Source organism: Felis catus, chromosome C1 (assembly GCF_018350175.1).
Source record: "Felis catus isolate Fca126 chromosome C1, F.catus_Fca126_mat1.0, whole genome shotgun sequence".
Lineage (NCBI taxonomy): Eukaryota > Metazoa > Chordata > Mammalia > Carnivora > Felidae > Felis > Felis catus.
In genome coordinates, this window is record NC_058375.1 from 108,273,607 (window position 1) to 108,295,381 (window position 21,775).

The 21,775-nt window shown below is 37.9% G+C and overlaps 1 protein-coding gene across 5 annotated transcripts in view; it reads left to right on the forward strand.

The window, feature by feature from the left end:
• Positions 1 to 21,775, forward strand: part of ARHGEF4 (Rho guanine nucleotide exchange factor 4) — a 269,255-nt gene that overhangs the window by 68,904 nt on the left and 178,576 nt on the right. The gene's annotated exons all lie outside the window — the stretch shown is intronic.

Genomic DNA, 21,775 nt, shown 5'->3' on the forward strand with positions numbered 1-21,775 from the left:
AATATAATAATAATGAAAAACTTTGAAATATTGGGAGAATTACCAGAATGTGACACATGAAGTGAGTAGATGTTACTGGAAAAATGGCACTGATAACTTACAAATACAGGGTTGCCATAATCCTTAAATTAGTAAAAAAAATGCGTTATCTGTGAAGCTCAATGAAGTGAAGCACAATAAAATGAATTATGTTTGTGTTTTCTTGATTCTTCTGTCTTTTGTGCAGGATAGGATCTTTAGTACAATGTTGACAGTGTTATAGCAACCTCCTTGTTTTGTTCCTAATTTGAAAAGGTGCTTTCAGAGGTTGAATGTGATATTTTCTGTAGGCTTTCTAAAATACCCTTCATCAGATCTAGAAGTTTCTTTCTCTTTCTATTTTGGTAAAAGGAATGAATGTTGAATATTTTCAATTTTTTTCTGACTCTGTTGAGATGGCTATGTTTTGTTTCCCCTTTAATCTTTTTTTTTTTTTGCAAACTTAATCTACTTATGTGGTAATAATGAAGTGCTTTTTTTTACATCAGATTTGTTTTGCTCATATTTTGTTTAGAATTTTTGCATCTATGTTCGTGGGTGAAATTAGTAAGTGTGATATGCCATCTCTGTTGAGTTTTTGTGTTCATATAATTCATCTTCATTAATCAAATGAGGGATAATCCCTTTTTTTCACTTCTTTGGTAAGACTGGAATTATCTGATCCTTGACTATTTGGTAGAATGTTCCTTTAAGACTATATAAGTGTAGTACTTTATAGGATTTTTTTTTAAGAAAAGAATTTAACATGTTGCTGAGTACCTGGTAGTTCTCAGGAACTGTACTAGATTCTTATACATAGGCTTGTTAAATCTGTGTATCGGCTTCTTAAGGAGTCATCCCTGTCATTGGAGATGAAGAAAGTGAGGCACTGAGGGGCATGTCATTTCTCAGGGTCCCCAGCCAGAAATTGTTGGACCAGAAATTTTAATCCAATTCCATATGTCAAAAAAATGTTAATCATTCTTACTACACATTGCAGGAGACTTTATAAGAAACAAAGATGAATTCTAGTGTCATCATATCCACACAGCCTGGGCTCAGGGGTCTGAAAAACACTCACTATGCTGATAGATACAGCCATCTCTATTTGTACATCTTTAGTTGATGATGAGGCTCTGCATTTCTCACAATTTTCTTTCTCTCTTTATTTGTTTTAAGTGTTCATTACTTCTCCTTTTATATAATTTATTTAATAAGTTTACATAATTTAAATTTGTAACTATTTACTTTGAGATAATTGTAGATTCACATGCAGTTGTAAGAAATAATAGAGAAATCCCACAGATGCTTTACCCAATTTTCTCAAATAATAGTATCTTGCAAAACTATAGTAATATATTACAAACAGGATTTTGACATTGTTATAATTCCACTGATCTTGATCAGATCTCCCCCAGTTACTTGTACTTATTTGTGTTTGTCTGTGTGTTTAGTTCTATGCAGTTTTATCATACGTAGATTAGTGTACCTACCACCGCAGTCAAAATACAAAACAGTTCCATAACCAAAAGTTTTCTTCACGTTGCCCTTTTATAAACACACCATGTTCCTCCAGTGCCCCCATTACTTATCCTTAACTATTGACAATCACTAATCTGTTCTTGATTTGCATGATTTTTATCACTGCAAGAATGTTATACAAATAGGTACATATAGTATACAACCTTTGGGGATTTGCTTTTTTTTTTTTTTTTTTTTTTTACTCAGGGTAATTCTCTGGAGATTTATCCCATTTATTATTTGGTATAATAGTCCTTTCTTTTTACTACTGAGTTGTGTTCCACATTATGGGTCTACCACAATTTGTTTAATCATTTTCCCATTGAAGGACATTTCAGTTGTTTCCAGTTTGGGGTTATTACAAATAAATCTGCTATTAACATTTGTGGACAGGTTTTTATGTGAACACACTTGCTGGGTCATATGTTAGTTGCATGTATAGTTTTATGAGTATAGTTGCAAAGCCATTCTCCAGAGTGGTTGCACCGTTTTATATTCCCACCAACAATGTATGAATGACACAGTTATTCTACATTCTCACCAGCATTTGATATTGTAATAGTTTTTTAGTTTTGCTATTCCAATAGATTCTTGTCATGTGCTTATTTCCCATCTGGATATCATCTTCAATGAAATATCAGTGCATCTCATTTTCTAAGTGATTTTCATTTTTTGTATGGAGTTTTGAGTATTCTTTGTATATTCTAGATACTAGTCTTTTGCCATACATGCGATTTGCAAGTATTTTCTGTCTGTAGCTTGTCTTTTCGTCCTGTTAGCAGAGTTTTCCACAGAGCAAAATTTTTAAATGTTAATGGAGTTCCAGTTTATCAAGTTTTCTTTCTATGGATGGGACTTTTGGTGTCAAGTCTAAGAACTATTTCCCTAGCCCTGGATCCCAAAGATTTTCTCCTGTTTTATTCCTTTTTTTTCCCTGAAGGCCTTGTGTTTTACATTTTAGTACATGATCCATTTTAATTAATTTTTCACAGGGTGTGAAGTTTAGACCAGGGTTTTTTGGGGGGTAGGTTTGGGGGTTTTTTGGTTGTTTGTTTTTTCCAAATGGATGTCCAATTCCAGGGTCATTTGTTGAAAAAGGTATTATTTTTCCTATGAGTTGCTTTTGCACCATTGTCAAAAAGCAGTTGGGTGTTTTCATGTGGGTCCATTTCTGGTTTTATCTCTCATTCCATTGATCTACATGTCAGTTTCAATGCAAATGCAAACTATCTTGATTACTGTAGCAGAATAGTAAGCTTTAATATAGGGTAGGTTAATTCCTCCCACTTTATTCTTTTCTTCAAGACTATTATTAAGCTATTCTAGATCCTGTTCCTTTCCATATAAATTTTAGAAAAATTTTTGTCTACATCTAAAAAATAAAAACGTTGCTTGGATTTTGATAGGAATTGTATTAAACCAATAAATCAATTTAGAGAAAAATGACATGTTAAATATATTTAGTCTTAGAATCTGTGAACACATGTCTCTCTACCTAGTTACGTCTTCTTTGATTTCTTTCATCAGCATTTTGTAAATTTCAGCATATAGATGCCGCATATGTTTTATTATGTTTACACTCAAATAGTTCATTTTATTTGGAGTAATTAAAAATAGCATTATTTTTAATTCTAATTTCTACATGTTCACTGTTAATATATAGAAATGTGATTGATTTTTGCATGTTGATATTGTATGTTGCAGCTTTGCTGAACCTCCTTTATTAGTTCTAGGAATGTTTTGTAGATTCCTTGGGACTTTTTAGCAGACAATCTTGTCATCCACAAGTAAGGACAGTTTTATTTTATTTCTTTCTTTCAAATCTGTGTGCCTTTTGTTTCTTTTTCCTGAGTGTGTGTGTGTGTGCGTGTGTGTGCATGTTTGTGTGTTTGTGTTTGGGAGGGTGGGAGAATTGGTCAGAACTACTGGTTCTATATTATTATATATTATATTATATATTATTTATATATTATATATTATACATTTATATATAATATATACACAATATATATTATGTATATTTATATATATTTATATATTTACACAATTATATATATACATATATAATATATATATACACAATTATATATATATATATTATATATGTATATATATAATTTATTGTCAAATTGGCTTACATACAACACCCAGTGCTCATCCCAACAGGTGCCCTCCTCAGTGCCCATCACCCACTTTCCCCTCTCCCCCACCCCCCATCAACCCTCAGTTTGTTCTCAGTATTCAAAAGTCTCTTATGGTTTGCCTCCTTCCCTCTCTGTAACTTTTTTTCCCCCTTCCCCTCCCCCCGGTCCTGTATTAAGTTTCTCAGGATCCACATAAGAGTGAAAACATATGGTATCTCTCTTTCTCTGTATGACTTCTTTCACTTAGCATAATACTCTCCAGTTCCATCCACATTGCTACGAATGGCCAAATTTCATTCTTTCTCATTGCCAAGTAGTATTCCACTGTATATCTAAACCACATCTTCTTTATCCATTCATCAGTTGATGGACATTTAGGCTCTTTCCATAATTTGGCTATTGTTGAAAGTGCTGCTATAAACATTAGGGTGCAAGTGTCCCTATGCAGAACTACTGGTTTTCTATTGAATAGGAGTAGTAAGAGTGGATATCTTTGCTTTGGACCCAACCTTAGAAGTAATGCATTTAGTCTTTCAGCATTCAGTATGACACATTTGTAAATTTTGTGTAGCTGCTTGTATTGGGGTTCTCCAGAGAGATGTGATATATATAGATAGAAATAGGATATAGATAGATATGTAAAAAAGATGATTTATTATAGGAATTAGCTCAGAAGGTTATGGAGACTGAGAAGTTCCACAATCTGCCATCTGCAAGCCAAAAAATCAGGAAAGCCAGTGGTGGTATGATTCAGTCCAAGACTAAAGGCTTGAGGACAGGGGAACCAATGGTGTCTCAGTCTCAAGACAAAAACCTGAGAATCAAGGGGCCACTGGAGTAAACCTTGGAGTGCAAAGGACAAAGAAGTCAGAGTTGTGATGTTCAAGGGCAGGAAAAGATGGACATCTAGGCTCAGGAGAGGGAATTCACCCTTCCTTCACTTTATTCTAGTGGGTCCCTCACTGGATTGGTTAATGCCTAGCTACATTGGTGAGAGTGGGTCTTCTTCACTCAGTCAATTGAATCAAATGCTAGTATCTTCCAGAGACACCCTCACAGACACACCCAGAAATAATGTTTTACCAGCTATCTGGGCATCTCTTAGCCCAGTAAAATTGACACATAAAATTAGTCATCACAATGGTTCTTTATCAAGTTGAGGTAGTTCTCTGCTAGTCCTAACTTGCCAAGAGTTTTTGTCATGAATGGGTGTTGGATTTTGTCAAATGATTTTTCTTCATCAAGTTATATGATTTTTGTTTTCAAAGAACCAATTTCTTTCATTTTATTGAATTTCTTCATTTTTGTCCTATTTTTAATTTTATTGATTTCTATTTTTTTTTTTTACCATTTCCTTTTGCTTGCTTCGGATCTATTTTGCTCTTATTTTTCCTTAAGGTAGGAACTTACAGATTTGAGAATTTTCCTTTTTTCTAACATAAGAATCTAGTGGTATAAATTTCCCTGTTGGCACTGCTTTAGTTTTCCATGTGTTGTACTTCCATGTTCATTCATTCCTGTGTACTTCATTTTAAACTTCCTTTGACGGCTCCCTCTTTGACCCAAGGAAATGTGTTGTTTAATTTCCAGCTATGAGAACACATTCTTGTTTTCCTGTTGTTGGTATCTAGCTTGATTCTAATACAGAGAATATACTCTATGATATCAATTATTTCCAGTTTGTTGAGGTTTGTTTTGTGACCTGGGAAAAGGTCTGTCATGGCTAATGTTCCATGAGCATTTAAAAAGAATGTGTGATTTCTGGAGATGGATGGTGGGGGTGGCTCACAATAGTATGAATGTACCTAATGCCACTGAACTAGACACTGAAAAATTGTTAAAATGGTAAATTTTATGTTATGTCCATTTTACCATGATTTTTAAAAATAAATTAATTAAAAAGAATGAGTGTTTTGCTCATGATGGGTGGAGTGTGTTATAAATGTCAGATCTGGTTGATTGTGTTGTTCAGTTGTTCTATATCTTTGCTAATTTTCCATCTAGTAGTTCTATCAATTGCTGATAGTGGGTTCTGTATTCCCCAATTATAATTATAGACTTCAATTTCTTTTTTGAGCTCTGCTTTGTTTCATGTAAATTAAAGCTCTGTTGTTTGGTGTATACCATTTAAGATTGTTGGGTCTTCTTGTTAGATCATTTTTTAATCATTATTAAATTTCATTTATTTACCCCTGGTACTTTTTTTGCTCTGAAGTTCACTTTACTTGATAGTAATACAACCACTCCTGCTTTTTTTTTTTTTAAATTAATGTTAGCATGATATATTTTGTTCCATCCTTTTACTTTTAATCTACCTATATTGTGCTTGATGTGAGTTTTTTTTCCTAGACAGCATACAGTTGGATCATGTTTTTTTATCCACTGTCTTTTAAATTGTATACTTAAACTATTTCCATTTAAAAGAATTATAAATAGGTTAGAGCTTAAATGTGCTACTTTATTATGTGGTTTCTATTTCTTTTTTCTCCATTTTTCTTTTCTTGCCTTCCTGAGGGTTACTTGAGCATTTTTTAGGATTTTATCTTATTTTATTCATACTGTTTTTGAGTATATCTTTTTTCTATAGTTTTCTTAGTGGTTGCTCAAAGTATTACAGTGTACATATGTAACTAATAACTGCCTACCAGTATAAACTTTTTACCACTTCTAATGAAGTATTATAACTTGATTTCCATTTAGGTCCCTTTACAATTCTGTCTTTTAAAATATAATTGTCTCAAGTATTTCTTCTATATACACTGAGCACCACAACAGATAATTATAATTTTTTGCTTCAACCATCAAATATGCTTTAAGAAACTCATTAGGAGAAGGATAGTCTATAATATTTACCTCTATATTTCCCTAGTCTGTTGTCCTTTCCTTTATAAGGTTCCAAGACTTCTTTTATAATTATTTCCTTTCTGTTGGGGAATTTCCTGTAGCCATTCTTTGAGATCTACTAGCGTCAAATTCTCTTAATATTCCTTCATCTGAGATTGTATCTTGATTTCCCCTTTATTACTAAAGGTGTTTCAGTGGATATTGAATTTGTGGTTGAATATTTTTTTAATACCACTTGAAAAATGTACCACTTTCTTCTGGCTTCCATGGTTTTATATTTTATTTTTTTAATGTTAATTTATTTTTGAGAGAGAGACAGACAGACAGACAGACTGTGAAGGGGGAAGGGCAGAGAGAGGGGTGCACAGAATCCAAAGCAGGCTCCAGGCTCTGAGCTGTCAGCACAGAGCCTGACACGAGGCTCAAACTCACCAACCATGAGATCATGACCTGAGCCGAAGTCTGATGCTTAACCAACTGAGCCACCCAGGCGCCCCTGGCTTCCATGGTTTTAGATGAGGATAGGCTGGTCTTTGAACTGGTATTTCTCTATAGGTAATGCCTCATTTCTCTCTCATTGCTTTTAAGGTTTTGCCCTTTGGTTTTAGTTTTCAGAGGCTTAATTATGATGTATTTTGGCATGGGTTTATTTGGATTTATCTTATTTAGGATTCTTTCAGGATTCTTTTCAGATTCTTTTGAATCTATAGTTTATGTCTTTGGCCAAATTTGAGCCATTATTTCTTTAAAAACTGTTTCAGTTCTTCCTTTGCCCTCTCCTCCTAAGACTTCAATGACATAAATGCCTCTGAGGCTATGAAGTTTTTTTCAGGATGCTTTCTCTCTGTTCAGAATTCTATTGACTTGTTCTCAAGTTCACTGATTCTATTTCTGTTCCCCCTCATTCTGCTGTTTAACCTATCCATTCAGTTTTATTTCCATTATTATGCTTCTTTATTCTATGATTTCCATTTGGTTCTTTTTTATAACTTCTTTTTCTCCCCCTTTTGTATCAAGTGTATTCATACTTTTGAAGCAGTTTTATGATGGCTGCTTCAAAATCTTTGCCAGATTGTTCTGATTCTTCTCAGCATTAGTATCAGCTGCATGTTTTTTCTCAATTAAGTTGTGATTTCTCATTTAACTTGTGGTTCTTGGTGACAAGTGATTTTTCTGTTGTATCCTAGACATTCTGGGTAGTGTTAAGAGACTCTTGTCCTATTTAAATTCTCTCTTTAAACAAAGATTTGCCCTATTTAGATTTAGCATGTAAGTCTGGCCTGTTTTATTGGCTGAAATTCCAATGATAATTTAGTTTTCTGAGATTTTGCAATACTATTCTGGTTTGCTTCATTCTTCTATTTAAACTCTCCCTAGACCACTATTGGTGCTGTCTGCCTGGTCCAGAAATGGCTTCCCTGGGCTGCCTGGCATTGTTTGGTAGGATGTGGGAATCCCAACTCACAGGACAGAGATCACTTCCCCTGGCCTGTTCACCAACAACCCAGTGCTGGTGGGCTTCCTACTCTATCTCTGCCATTGCCATTGGAGGAGAGAAGTGCCTACCTAGGCCACCTTCTGCCACTGAGAAGGGTCAGAAGCCATGGAGTCTGGGTAGTTCTCTGCTGTTAGGTGTATTGGGAGACACCAGTCCTGTGTTGCTTTTGCTGCTGGGTAGAGGACTAGGAGACACGAGGACAGCTGACACCACCTATGCAGGCAGAGGTTCCAGCTGTTCCAAGCAGGTGTTGCACGGGGGGTTTATGGCTTGCTCAGGCTCTGCTGTTGGCTGATCAGCCTGCTCTTGCTGACATTTAGGGGGATTAGAGAACATGGCTTGACCTACCCAGGATCTGTTGTTGCCACTGCTGTGACCTCCATTATAGGTCCAAACTAATGGCCAAAGTGGTTTATACTTGTCCTGAGATCCATACCCTGAATCCTTATCAAACTACCACACACCAAGCTAACATTCCTCCTGCCCAGAATCAGCCCAGGGCCAGCCCCTAATTCCAGAGCCCACTATAATTAGTCAAACTTGCTGATCCTAAGCTGTTTACCTTGTTCTGCCTTGTCTTTCTCTCAGAAACCCCAATAATGGCTCTGACCCAGAATGTCCCCGTGCTCCTTCTGCCTCCTGCCCAACAGTAGTGTTTTTTCCCATGTGGCCCTGTGTAGTATGGCATGCCCCTTTATCTTGGAAACTCTTAAGTAAACGAAATCTTCTTTTAAAGGCATTAGCCTCTTCATGTTGTTGCTTAGTCACCTCCATAACTTAAAATTCTGTGGACACAAATGAAACAGAGAGCAAGTTTTTCTTCCTTGTCTTCCTTCCTCCTCCACTTCTATCCTCCCTTCTTTCCCTCCCTTCTTTTCTTCCTATTGATGGTTCCAGGTTGCTGTTTTCTCTGGCATCTTGTCTAGAACATTGGGGAGATAAAAAGACAACTCAAGGAACAAACTGTTTCATAGTTTTTAGTATACAAGTCCTACACATGTCCTTATCCACAGTCTGTTGCTGTTGACACTTTACCAGTTTGAATGGAATGTAAAACTTTACTTCCCTTTACATCCCCTTACCCTCCTTCATTTATAATTATCTTAAATATTTCCTCTTTATATATTGATATCTGGCAGTGTTATAATTTCTGCTTCAAGAGTGAAACACAACTTTATAAACTGAAGAGGATAAGGAAAATCTTTCCTTTTTTGTTGTAGTCCTGTAGGTCCCTGAGGCTCTGTCCGTTTTTCTATCCAATCTGTTTTTTCTCTGGTGTTCAAATGATGTAATTCCCATTGTTCTGTCTTCAGGTTCTCTGATTATTTCCATGGCCTTCTCCATACTGCTTTTGAACCCATCCACTGAATTCTTAAATTAAAGTATTGTATATTTCATTTCTAAATGTTCCTTTTGGCTCTTCTTTATATCTTCTATTTTGGAGCAGGGGGACGCTGAGTCCACTTTTTCATTTGTTTCAAACACTTTTATGACGGCTGCTTTAAAATCCATGTCAGATAATTCTAACATCTGTTATTTTGTTGTTGGCATCTGTTGAGTGTCTGTCCTTATGTAAGTAGAGATTTTCCTGCTTCTTGATGTGATGAGTTATTTTCTATTCTATTCTGGACATTTTTGGTATCATATTATGTAACACTAGACCTTAGTTAAATATTATAACTTAGCAGGCCTCCTTTGACACTGTTCTTACAAAGACAGGAGCACCACCTCATTACTGCCAAGTAGGGTTGGAACCCAGGTTCTCCACTGGTGAAATGAAGAAATGAAAGCTGTGAAGAGAAACAAGCACTATACTTTCTTGATGCACCTGCTATAGCTATGAATATTGATAATGAATCAGTATGAAGATATTGAGATCATTCTACATTATAAGGTCTTACAACTAAGCACTATGGGGTACAAAGAAGTAATTGACATAGCTCTTTCTCCTGAAGGTCTATTTAAATTATTAACAATGGGGCGCCTGGGTGGCTCAGTCCGTTGAGTGGCCGACTTCGGCTCAGGTCACGATCTCGCGGTCTGTGAGTTGGAGCCCCGCGTCGGGCTCTGGGCTGATGGCTCAGAGCCTGGAGCCTGCTTCCATTCTGTGTCTCCCCCTCTCTCTCTGCCCCTCCCCCGTTCATGCTCTGTCTCTCTCTGTCTCAAAAATAAATAAGCATTAAAAAAATTTTAAATTATTAACAAAATTACCTACAATTCATATTTATAAAAAGGGAATTATTTCCAAATATTTTTAAGTTATCAGGGTAATTTAACCACTTTATGTGGCAAATAGAAAAAAAATGTTTTGACTATAACAAAAATGTTTCTTTGGTTTATTTCATTTCGGTGTTTTTGTATTTTTAAAACGTTCTATGATCATAGAAATTCTGTATCCCACAATACATATTTTCTCTACTATTCAATAGCCTTTATAAATTACATTAAAAAAATTCTTTTTTAATTTTTTTTTCAACGTTTATTTATTTTTGGGACAGAGAGAGACAGAGCATGAACGGGGGAGGGGCAGAGAGAGAGGGAGACACAGAATCGGAAACAGGCTCCAGGCTCCGAGCCATCAGCCCAGAGCCTGACGCGGGGCTCGAACTCACGGACCGCGAGATCGTGACCTGGCTGAAGTCGGACGCTTAACCGACTGCGCCACCCAGGCACCCTTAAAAAAATTTTTTAACGTTTATTTGTTTTTGAGAGAGAAAGAGCATGAGTGGGGGAGGGGCAGAGACACAGAATCTGAAGCAGGCTCCAGGCTCTGAGCTGTTAGCACAGGGCCCAACGCAGGGCTTGAACCCACAAACTGTGAGATCATAACCTTAGCCAAATTTGGACACTTAACTGACTGAGCCACCCAGGCATCCCTATTAATTACATTCTTAATGGCTGCCTAATTGTCCATTGAGTGCATATGGCTTAATTTGTTTAATCATTTTCCTAGTGTGGATCACAAATTATTTCCCTTTTTAAATTTTGCAAAGAGAACTTCAATGGACATGCCACATTACAGAGTCTTTCCTTAGGTTAGACTTTCTCAAGTGAGATTACTCAATCAGACTATGAACCTTTTGATCACTCTTTACACATGACTTTAACATTCATTGGTAGATCTTCCCTGAAACAACTCTTACTGTGGCGTTGTAATGGCAGTTTTCTTTTTCCCTCATTTTTTCCACATTCACTAGTTGTAATTTTTCCATAAAGAAGAGTTTTCTCTTCTTCCTTTTTAAAAATTTATACAGTCATTTATTCATATTAGTATAGGCTTATGGATAATTGTTCTCTTCTTTGGGTTATAATTCAATAATATGGTTATTTTTGTTACTAAAATTGTTCAAAAATGGGGAGAATTGGCTTCTTAGTAATATTAAGTAATAGTAATATTATTAATATTCAGTAATTATATTAAGCAATATTAACTCCTTAAATCTATAAACAGCATACTTTCTTCATATATTTAGATCTTCTTTGATTTCTTTTATCAGTACTGATTAAAGAGCCATGCTAATGAAATATAGCATATAGATTCTGAATATATTTCCTTAGATTTATACCTATGGATATAATTTTTAGCTACTATTGTAAATTCTATTTTTTATTTCAAATTCTAATTGCTTATATAGAAATGCAGTTTTGTTTTGTTTTTTCTTGACCTTGTTGTCTTGTAACCTTGTTAAAATCACCTGCTAATTCCAGGAGGGGTTTTTATGTGTTTTTTGTTTGTTTGTTTTAGTTTCTTTGAGATTTTCTATACAGAAAATCACACACAGACTCTTTAGTTTCTTTCATTTTAATCTGTATTTCTTTTATTTCTTTTTATTGCCTTATTACACTGGCTAGGACTCCAGAGTTCGGTGTTGAGTTAGAGAAAACCCCTGGCCTTGTTGAAGTCCTACAGAGGAAGCATTCAATCTTACACTGTTAAGCATCAAGTTAGCCTTAGGATTCTTGTAGTTGACCTTTATCAGGTCCAAAACATTCCTTCTGCTCCTCGTTTGCACTCTTCATTTCTTTGTGCAGATCCAAGTTTCAGTCTGCTATCATGTTCCTTCTGCCTGGAGAAGTTTTTTTTTTTAAGTTTATTTATTTGTTTGTTTTGAGAGAGAGAGAGAGAGAGAGAGAGTGTGTGTGTGCGTGCGTGTGTGCATGTGTGTGTGTGTGTGTGTGTGAGGATGCCAAGGAGGAGCCAAGAGAGAGGGAGAGAGAATCCCAAGCAGGCTCAACACTATCAGTGCAAAGACAGATGCGAGGCTCAATCACATGAACTGTGAGATAATGACCTGAGCCAAAATCAAGAGTGGGGCACTTAACTGACTGAGCCACCCAAGCACCCGCTGCCTGAAGAAATTTCAACATTTCCTATGTAGTGGGTCTGCTGAAAATTAATTCCCTCAATTTTTGTTAGGAAGGTTCTTATTTTTCCTTCATGTTTGAAAGATTCTTTTGCTGGATATATTTTCTCTTTCAGCTCTTTAAAAAAGTCTCTCTACTGTGTATGGTCTTGCATGGTTTCTGATAAGATTTTTGCTCTAATTCTTATCCTCATTTTTTTCCCTATAGTTTCTCTTTATCTATCTTCTTTCAAGATTTTCTCTTTGTCTTTGATTTTCAGTAGTTTCAGTGTGATATGCCTATATGTGAGCTTTTTTTCCTTTGAACCTTATGAATCTGTGGTTTAATATTATCATTCATTTAGGGAAATTCTTGGACTTCTTGCTTCATATATTCCTTCTGCCCTATTCTTTCTCCTCTCCTCCTAGGATTCTAATTATGGTTGTGTTAGATCATTTGATATTAGTCTTGGATGTTTGGGTTTCCTGTCCCCCAGTAGATGTCTGTCTCTCTTCATATTTTGGGCCAGTAGTTTGTTCTGCAACCTCAGCTCTCAGATGTCCCCCAAAAAAGTTATGAATTTGATGTTAATTTGGCTTTTTCATTGTAAGAGTGGGAGTAATGCTCCTTTGAGTTCATTTACATCCCAGGGCAGAAGCTACAGTCAGAATGCAGTCTTGGAAAATGCTAATCTAGTCATAAGCCTTCATTTACAAGTAAGGATGCTGAGGTACAGAACGGGGAAGTAAGTTGTATAACTCAAATTCTCATCACAATGAGTCACTAACTTTTTACCTCTCAAAGCTGTGTTTAAATGCCCATTTCCCACTGGGGATGGAGCTGGGTTGGTTTCTCAGGTGATGCAATTGACAACTTGGAGTAGTCCATGGGGAAAGTGTTGTAGGGGCCAACATGAGGGCATATAGCCAGACAATAGGGTGCCTTTGGTAGATGCCCAGCAGTGAGACATTAGAGGCTAACAGAAAAGACAAGTAAACAACTACAGTAGCTTTCCAACTGTCCAGGGTGACTACAGGTATACCACATCATGTTACTCCGTGTCTTAAATTCTTTGTTGGTTTCCCCTTTGAACTCAGAATGAGATACAATTCTTCAACCCACCTACAAGTCCCCACAGTATCTGGCCTCTGCCTCCTTTTGCCCTTGCCTGTGAGGTCATAGAAACTGCCCCCTTTTACACTTTTCCCACCAGGCGTCCATGAAACTTCATCTGTCATAGCACAGCTCGAAGGGCAGCCCCTGTAAAACCATCCTCCCCCTGAAATCACTCATTTTCATGTGTGTGTATAGTTTCTGTTTATACCATTGGTAGCACATGGAACACAGTTCAGTCTTGCTAGTTGTCTAGGTGGCTGTTCCTTTGTTAGTTCACAACTGCTCTGATAGAAGGGGCTTTGTTTTGTGTGTCTTTTATGTGAAATTGTTTCTGGCACATAATAGTTTCTAGTAAATGGCAACTTCTTAAGTAGCTCTGAATCCAGAATTTTGGCAAATGCATCTGTGCCCTTCCAGAAAAAATCAGACAGAGCAGAAGATAACTACAGGGCCTTTGAAAATAGAAAGTGTTGGGCACCTGGGTGGCTCAGTTGTTTGAGTGTCTGACTTGGGCTCAGGTCATGATCTCATGGTTTGTGAGTTCAAGCTCCAGGTCTGGCTCACTGTTGTTGGGGAGCCCACTTCAGATCCTCTGTCCCCCCACTCTCTCTTCCCCTCCCCTGCTCATGCTCTCTCTGTCTCTCTCAAAAATAAATAAAATGTTTTTAAAAAGGGGGGAAAAATAGAAAGTGATATATGTGGAAATTCAGCCTGAGTGTATAGAATCAGGGATAATTAAGGGAAAAGGCAATTTGGAATTCTAGAATATTTGCTTTTTTTAAGATTTTATGTTTAAGTAATCTCTACACCCAATGTAGGGCTCAAACTCACAAGCCCAAGATCAAAACTCACACACTCCACTGCCTGAGCCAGCCAGGTGCCCTGGGATTCTAGAATATTCTTAAGTCAACATAATAGTAATACTTCTAGGATTACATTGTAACTCCCATTAACTGCCTAAAAGGACTTTACAGGTAGAAGAATTCCTGTCATCTGTCTAACAAATGGGTAAGAAGTAAGTGCATTTAGGTACAGTGAGGTAGAAACTGCTTGAGTGAGTCCTTGGAGAGTGTAGAGAATACATCCTCCTTGTAATTCCATCAATGGGAATGATTGACCTAGAAACCCATGCTTTTCAGAGAGTGAAAAGATAAATATAATCGGCTCAGTGTCAAATGTCAGGGATGGGTGGGGCATGAGGTTAGGTAAGCAAGTAGATGTGCTGGAGGTGATACCATATAGCTTGCTCTGAAACTGAGGTGAGCAGGGAGTCTCTGGGGCTCCTCACACCTCCTCAACTTTTTCTGGTCCTGTCAGCCTTTCTCCACCCCCATGATGTAACCTCCACTGCCTTCTATTCATTAGCTCACCTGCCAGACATTGACTGGAAAAATTTGCCCACTGTATGCCATGACCTGAGCTGTGACTGAAGGGTCACCAGGTGCTCCTCCAGCAGCCAGAAGACAGACTGAAGTGACACTCACCCTCCCTCTCACCTGAGGTCTCGTGAGAACACCACTTTAAGTCCAATTATTTGAATAAGAGTTTCCTTTTGTAAAAAAACAAACAAAAACCCCACTTCTTTACTCAAATAGAATAGTAAAATATTTCATTTCTGCAGCGAAATATATTCACAAATTGAAAAACTTAAACAGGAAGATATTCTGCCTCTGCTGGCACAGGTCTAATGCATACAATAAGTGGAACATGTGTATGTAAATCTGAATGTGCCTTTGAATATTATGTTTGGGGAAAATGACATATGAAAATAAAATGATAAGATATTCAGATCTTTAGCCGGAGTTTAAAATAGCCATCCATCAACAATAGCCAAATTATGGAAGGAGCCTAAATGTCCATCAACTGATGAATGGATAAAGAAGATGTGGTTTACATACACAATGGAATGCTACTTGGCAGTGAAAAAGAATGAAATCATGCCATTTGCAGCAATGTGGATAGAACTGGAAGGTATTATGCTGAGTGAAATAAGTCAGTCAGAGAAGGACAGTTGTCATATGTTTTCACTCATATGTGCATCTTGAGAAACTTGATAGAAGACTATGGGAGAAGGAAAGGGAGAAAAAAAATAGTTACAAACAGAGAGAGAGGGAGGCAAACCACAAGAGACTATTAAATACAGAGAACAAACTGAGGGTGGATGGGAGGGAGGAGAGGGGAAAGTGGGTGATGGGCATTGAGGAGGGCACTTGTTGGGTTGAGCACTGGGTGTTATATGTAAGCCAATTTGACAATAAAGTATGTTCATGAAAAATAATAAATAAGTAAAACAAAAAAATAAAATAGCCATCCATTGCAGTGGTGATCCTGTGTAATTCTGTGTCCCTCAAATACTTACTTTGTGTTTACTCTGTACCAAGCCCTGTGCTAGATGCTACAGGAGATAACAGGTATGTGACATAATTTATGTCCTCAAGGTATTTGTGACCAAGCTAGCTGTGAAAAGAACTGATAGAATAGGGTGTTTATTTTCCACACTTGACATGGAAAAATCAACATAACCTAGAGTGGTAGGAGAATATTTAGAATTTTTAGAGAGCTCTGATATCCTTCCTTCATCTTCCCCAAATCCAGTAGGGTAAGCACAATCGGCCACATGGCAGTCATTGACAGAGATGTGGACTCAGGCAAGTGAGAAAAACAGGCCTGTAACCCAGACTCTTTACTGCACTGAAAAGACCATGACCTTTCTCTGGAAAACATCATAGTTCTGTGTAACACAGTGCTTGGGCTTCATGCTAGTGTTACTACACATGCCCACTGTTAGACAACCATGGAAAACTCTTATGTGGGCTAAAACCAAGGAGTCAGCAGGACTGTGTTCCCTTCTGAAGGCTCTAGGGGAGAATCCTTTACTTGCTGTCTCCAGCTTCTGAAGGCCACCCGCATTCCTTGGCTTGAGGCCCTCCCCTGAATCACTCTGTTTCTGCTCCCATTATCACACATCCTTCTCTGACTCTCTTGCCTCCATTTTTCCCTTAAAAGGATTCTTGTGATTACATCAGGTCCACCCAGATAATTCAGCATAATCTTCTCAAGATATTTAACATAACCATATCTTCAAAATCCCTTTTGCTGTAAAAGGTAACACTGACAGATTTCAGGGATTAGGACATGGGGATCTTTTGGGGGAGAGGGATATTATTCTATCTATCATACTCTAGAAAAAATGATAGGAAAAAGTCTTTGCGACCTTAGGTTGTAAAGAGTCTTTAAAATTCAACACACAAAAATCAATGAATTGGACTTCATCAAAATTAAAAGTTTTCACTCTGTAAATAAAGAATAATTGTTAATAAAATGAAAAGGCAAGGCACAGGCTGGAAGAAACTTTGTGACCTATCTCTATCTCAAGCAGAAGACATATCTGAGATCTATAAAGAAGTCTTACAACTCAGTAATAAGACTACAACCCAAGTTTTTTTAATGGGCAAAAAATTTGAACTGATATGAAACCAGAGAAGATATATAGATGGAAAAACGTGTATGAAAAGATGCTCAACATCATATGTCATTAGGAAAATGCAAATTAAGAACACAATGACAAAAAAAAAAAAAAGAACACAATGAGATACCACTTCAAACCCACTAGGATGGCTGAAATGAACAAAGCTGACTGTCCCAGATGTGGGTGGGGGTGTGGAGCACCTCGCCCCCATATATTGCCAGGGGAGTGTAAAAGGGAGTGGAAAGGAAAGCAGTTTGCTGTTTCTTAAGAAATTAAAAATGGGGGCGCCTGGGTGGCGCAGTCGGCTAAGCGTCCGACTTCAGCCAGGTCACGATCTCGCGGTCCGTGAGTTCGAGCCCCGCGTCAGGCTCTGGCTGATGGCTCAGAGCCTGGAGCCTGTTTCCGATTCTGTGTCTCCCTCTCTCTCTGCCCCTCCCCCGTTCATGCTCTGTCTCTCTCTGTCCCAAAAATAAATAAATGTTGAAAAAAAAAATTTTTTTAAAGAAATTAAAAATGGAGCCCTTCCATATGATCCAGGCATTCCATTCCTCCATATTTACTCAAGAGAAATGCAAGCACACATCCATACAAAGACGTACAAAAATGTTCACTACAGCTTTACTTGGAAAGCCAAAAACTGGGAGCAACTCAATGTCCATCAGCAGATGGATGGATAAATAAACCAACTGTGCCACCTCTATACAATGAAATGCCACTCATTATCAACACATGCAGCATAGTGCCTCTCAAAATAATTGTGCTGAGTGGACAAAGCCAGACAAAAAATATATACTGTGTGATTCCATTTCCATGGAATTCTAGAAAATTCAAAGTAATCTATAGCAGCAGAAAACAGATAAAGATCACGGGGGGGGGGGGGGGGGTGGGGGTGGAGGAGAGTGGCCAGGGAGAGTTGAGAGGGGGATGATGAGAAGGAACAAAAAAGCATTAGGTCGCTTTTGGAAGCAAGAGAAAGGTTCGTTATCTTGCCTGTGGTCATGGCTTCCCGGATGAATGTAAAAACTTCAATTGTACACTTGCAATATGTACAGTTTATTTTATGTCAACTATACCTCAGTAAATTTGTAAAAAATTACAGTAAAAAAAAAAAAAAGTGAGCGAGAGAGGAAACCAGAGCCTTGGGTTTGGCAATGCAGAGGTCTTTAGGGGCCTCTGCCAGAGTGATTTCTGTGAGTGAGCAGACAGACAGCCAGGCCACGATGAGCAAAGTGATGGGAACTTTTCTGATTCTAGAATTATTGCAGATTGTATATTTCCCCAAATGCTCACTGCAACAAAAAGACATAAAACAAAGCATAACATTCCTTTAAATATATGCTGTTAAGCAAACCATTGCAGAGTTCACACAATAAAGGGAAATCCCTAGGGAAAAAAGGGGGAGGTCAAAAATAATAAAATATGGTGGTAAAAAGAAACCCAAACATACGAGTGGTCACAATAGATGCTCACTGGTTAAACTCTCTGGTTAAAAGTGACTGAAACATTGGGCTTCAAAACCCCAGCTCTATGTTGTTTATGAAAAATACACCTACGGGACATAAATTGAAATCTGAAATAAAAGAATGGGAAAGCATATATGAGGCAAATACCCAAAGGAAAGCTATTGTAGGTCTACTAACATTAGAGAAGATCACATTGAAAGTAAAAACCTTTATAAGGGATGAAGAAGGTTACTATGTAATAATAAAAAGAGCCACTCACGGGGCGCCTGGGTGGCGCAGTCGGTTAAGCGTCCGACTTCAGCCAGGTCACGATCTCGCGGTCCGTGAGTTCGAGCCCCGCATCAGGCTCTGGGCTGATGGCTCAGAGCCTGGAGCCTGTTTCCGATTCTGTGTCTCCCTCTCTCTCTGCCCCTCCCCCGTTCATGCTCTGTCTCTCTCTGTCCCAAAAATAAATAAACGTTAAAAAAAAAAAAAAAAAAAAAGAGCCACTCACTGGGAAGATGTACAATTATAAACTTTTTCATGCACCTACTAACACAGTGCTGAAATATGTAAATCAAAAGATGATAGAGTTAAAAAATAAATTGATAAATGTATCACTACAGTCAGTAATTTTAACGCACTTCTCTTAATAGCATATAAAAAACTGGTCATATTACTGAGGATTTAACAAGGATTTAACAATTCACAAACTTGAGCTAATGAGCACCTGTTAAACCCTGCATGAACCTGTTAGAGAATACACATTCTCTTTGAATATCCATGGAACATTTGTGAAATAAAGCCTTAATATGTATTAGGCCATAAAGCCACTTTCAACTAATTTCAAAGAATCAATATCATACAGACCACACTCTGTGATTATAATATAATTAAACAGAAATCAGAAACAAAAAGATAACTAAAACATACATCTAAATAAATCATGGGTCAAAGAGCAAATCATAAAGGCAGCTAGAAAAAAAAAATACAGGAGGAAGTTCAAACATCTTACCTTAGTGTTTGAAGCTGCATATAGTTACAAAAACAAGACAATTAAGAGTGCCAAGGCTGTGACAAAAGAAAGAGAGCTTTTCTGCTTAAAAGCATAAAAATTCGACCACCACTCACCCCCCCCCAAAAAACTTCAAAAAGAATATTTTTGCCTCTAGCTTTAACCCGCAGGCCATCCTTTAGGATAACCCTGGAATTATATGGATCGGTGTTGAGAAATTATTTGAGGATTACTTACGAATCAAGTCAGAAGAAAATATTCTTTCTTCATAAGATTTAGAACCTAATATTCAACCAAATCAAATGCTTTTTTTAAAAAACATACTCTCCATATTTCAGCATTTGTACACTTTAAGGAAAATTAAATCTGCTATTCCAGTGCTCTTCCAGAGACTATGCCAATCTTGTGATCTGGAAAAGTTATATTTTTTCCCAAAGTCTTTTATTTTTGTTGAGACATAGTGAGATCTCTTGCCAAAATGACCTGGAACTCCAAGAACGGCTTGGCCCTCAGCAACACCCAGCCAGGGAGTCTGGTTTCTTGTTAGCAGCCCATCCCCTCCTGGCCCTGGTCTGGGAGGATATGCTGGGAAGAGGTGGGGACAGGAATGAGACCTCTGGTATTTTAGGGTACTCATTGTGCAGGTCTTCAGTCATTTGGAACTTGGGACTTTGAGATTCTCTGGGCCACTATGTGGCCCACTATGAGTATGTCAGGTGATGCATGTGAGTATGCCACTGTAAGTCTGTAAGGTGATGTCAGGCTATGACAGTGCCGAACGAACGGCCCACATGCTCCACGGTCAGAAGGTCAGTCCCAGCTTAATGACACGGTTGGCCAGATGAGGGAATGGAGGTGTTCCCAACGCAGCATTTACTGAGCAAGAGAACGCTGCAGGCCTGTAGCTGGCCTTCTCTCTTCACTTGTTCCCAAAACAGGCCTCTGTGCTTGCCAAGGCATGTTCACATCCCCGTCTTGCTTATCCTCCCCGGGCCATGGGAGGTGCCTGGCACCTGGCACGCCCCTGCTGGGGACCCTGGGATCCCTAGCTTCTTAACCCTTCTCTCCCCTGGACCACACAGCAACCACAGGGTCCTCCTTTCCAAATGGTTTGATTTTTAATGTTTCCTCTCCTATTTCCCACTCCTTCCTACTTTGCAACAAATTTGAAACTATAGTATCGTGTTATTCCTGATATTCTGAATCTATCTTGTGCCTTAAAAGCCTCACACAGCATATGCTTTGGTGTTCACCTGTTTTTCTCTTCTCAGTTTTGGAGAATTAAAAGCAATTTTACTTTGGGAAATCTCTTAATACAAGTCCTGAGAAACCATGTTTAGGGAGGGCTGGTTGAGTGAATGGCTTCTGTACAAAACTTGTGTGGAGGCACCTTAGCTACAAGTGGAGCCAAGTGTCTGCCCCACTCCTGGTCCAGGGAGTCTGGGGAGTTTGGTAATTGAACGTTTGGTACAGCATTATCACCAAGTTCAAGGCACTATCTGTATAATACATGCTACAACCACAACCTACGGATGAAGCTCTAAAATACTATGCTGAAAGAAAGAAGCCAGACCCTGAAGAGTACATATGGCATATTCTGGTCATCTGAGAAACTCCAGAAAAGACAGATCTAGTCTGTGAAACAGAAAGTAGGTCACTGGGGCATGGGGGGAAGGGTGTGGGGAATGACTAGGAGGAGGGAGGGGGCTTTTTTGAGAAATAGAAATAGATTTTTATCATGGTGGTAGTTACATGGGTGTCTACATTTGTCAAAATGCATAAATCCATCCACTTTAAATGAATACATATAAATTTATAGCTCAAACAAGTTGATTAAGAAATGTATAATGACATGGGGGGCCTGGGTGGCTCAGTCAGTTGGGTGTCCGACTTCAGCTCAGGTCATGATCTCGTGGTCCATGAGTTCGAGCCCCGCGTCAGGCTCTGTGCTGACAGCTCAGAGCCTGGAGCCTGCTTCCAATTCTGTGTCTCCCTCTCTCCCTCTGGCCTTCCTCCGCCACGCTCTGTCTCACTCTCTCTCTCAAAAATAAATAAACATTTAAAAAAAAAGAAATGTATAACAACAAAAGGAAAATTTGCAAATATTTGCACAGTTCTCTTTTTTCCTTCCTGTTCTCAAAGCTGTTGGGCATTATAATGTCAAAAAATATGTTTGAAATTCAATAATTCTTATATGTGTGTGTGTATATATATATATATATATATTTTTTTTTTTTTTACTCCAGTAAACCTAACTCAGAAAATACTTCTAAATATAAGGCTCTTGACTTTAATCCAGCTGATTATGTAAGAACAAACAACACAAAGCAAACTTTTATTAATTTGTTATTTCCTGCTGAGAAC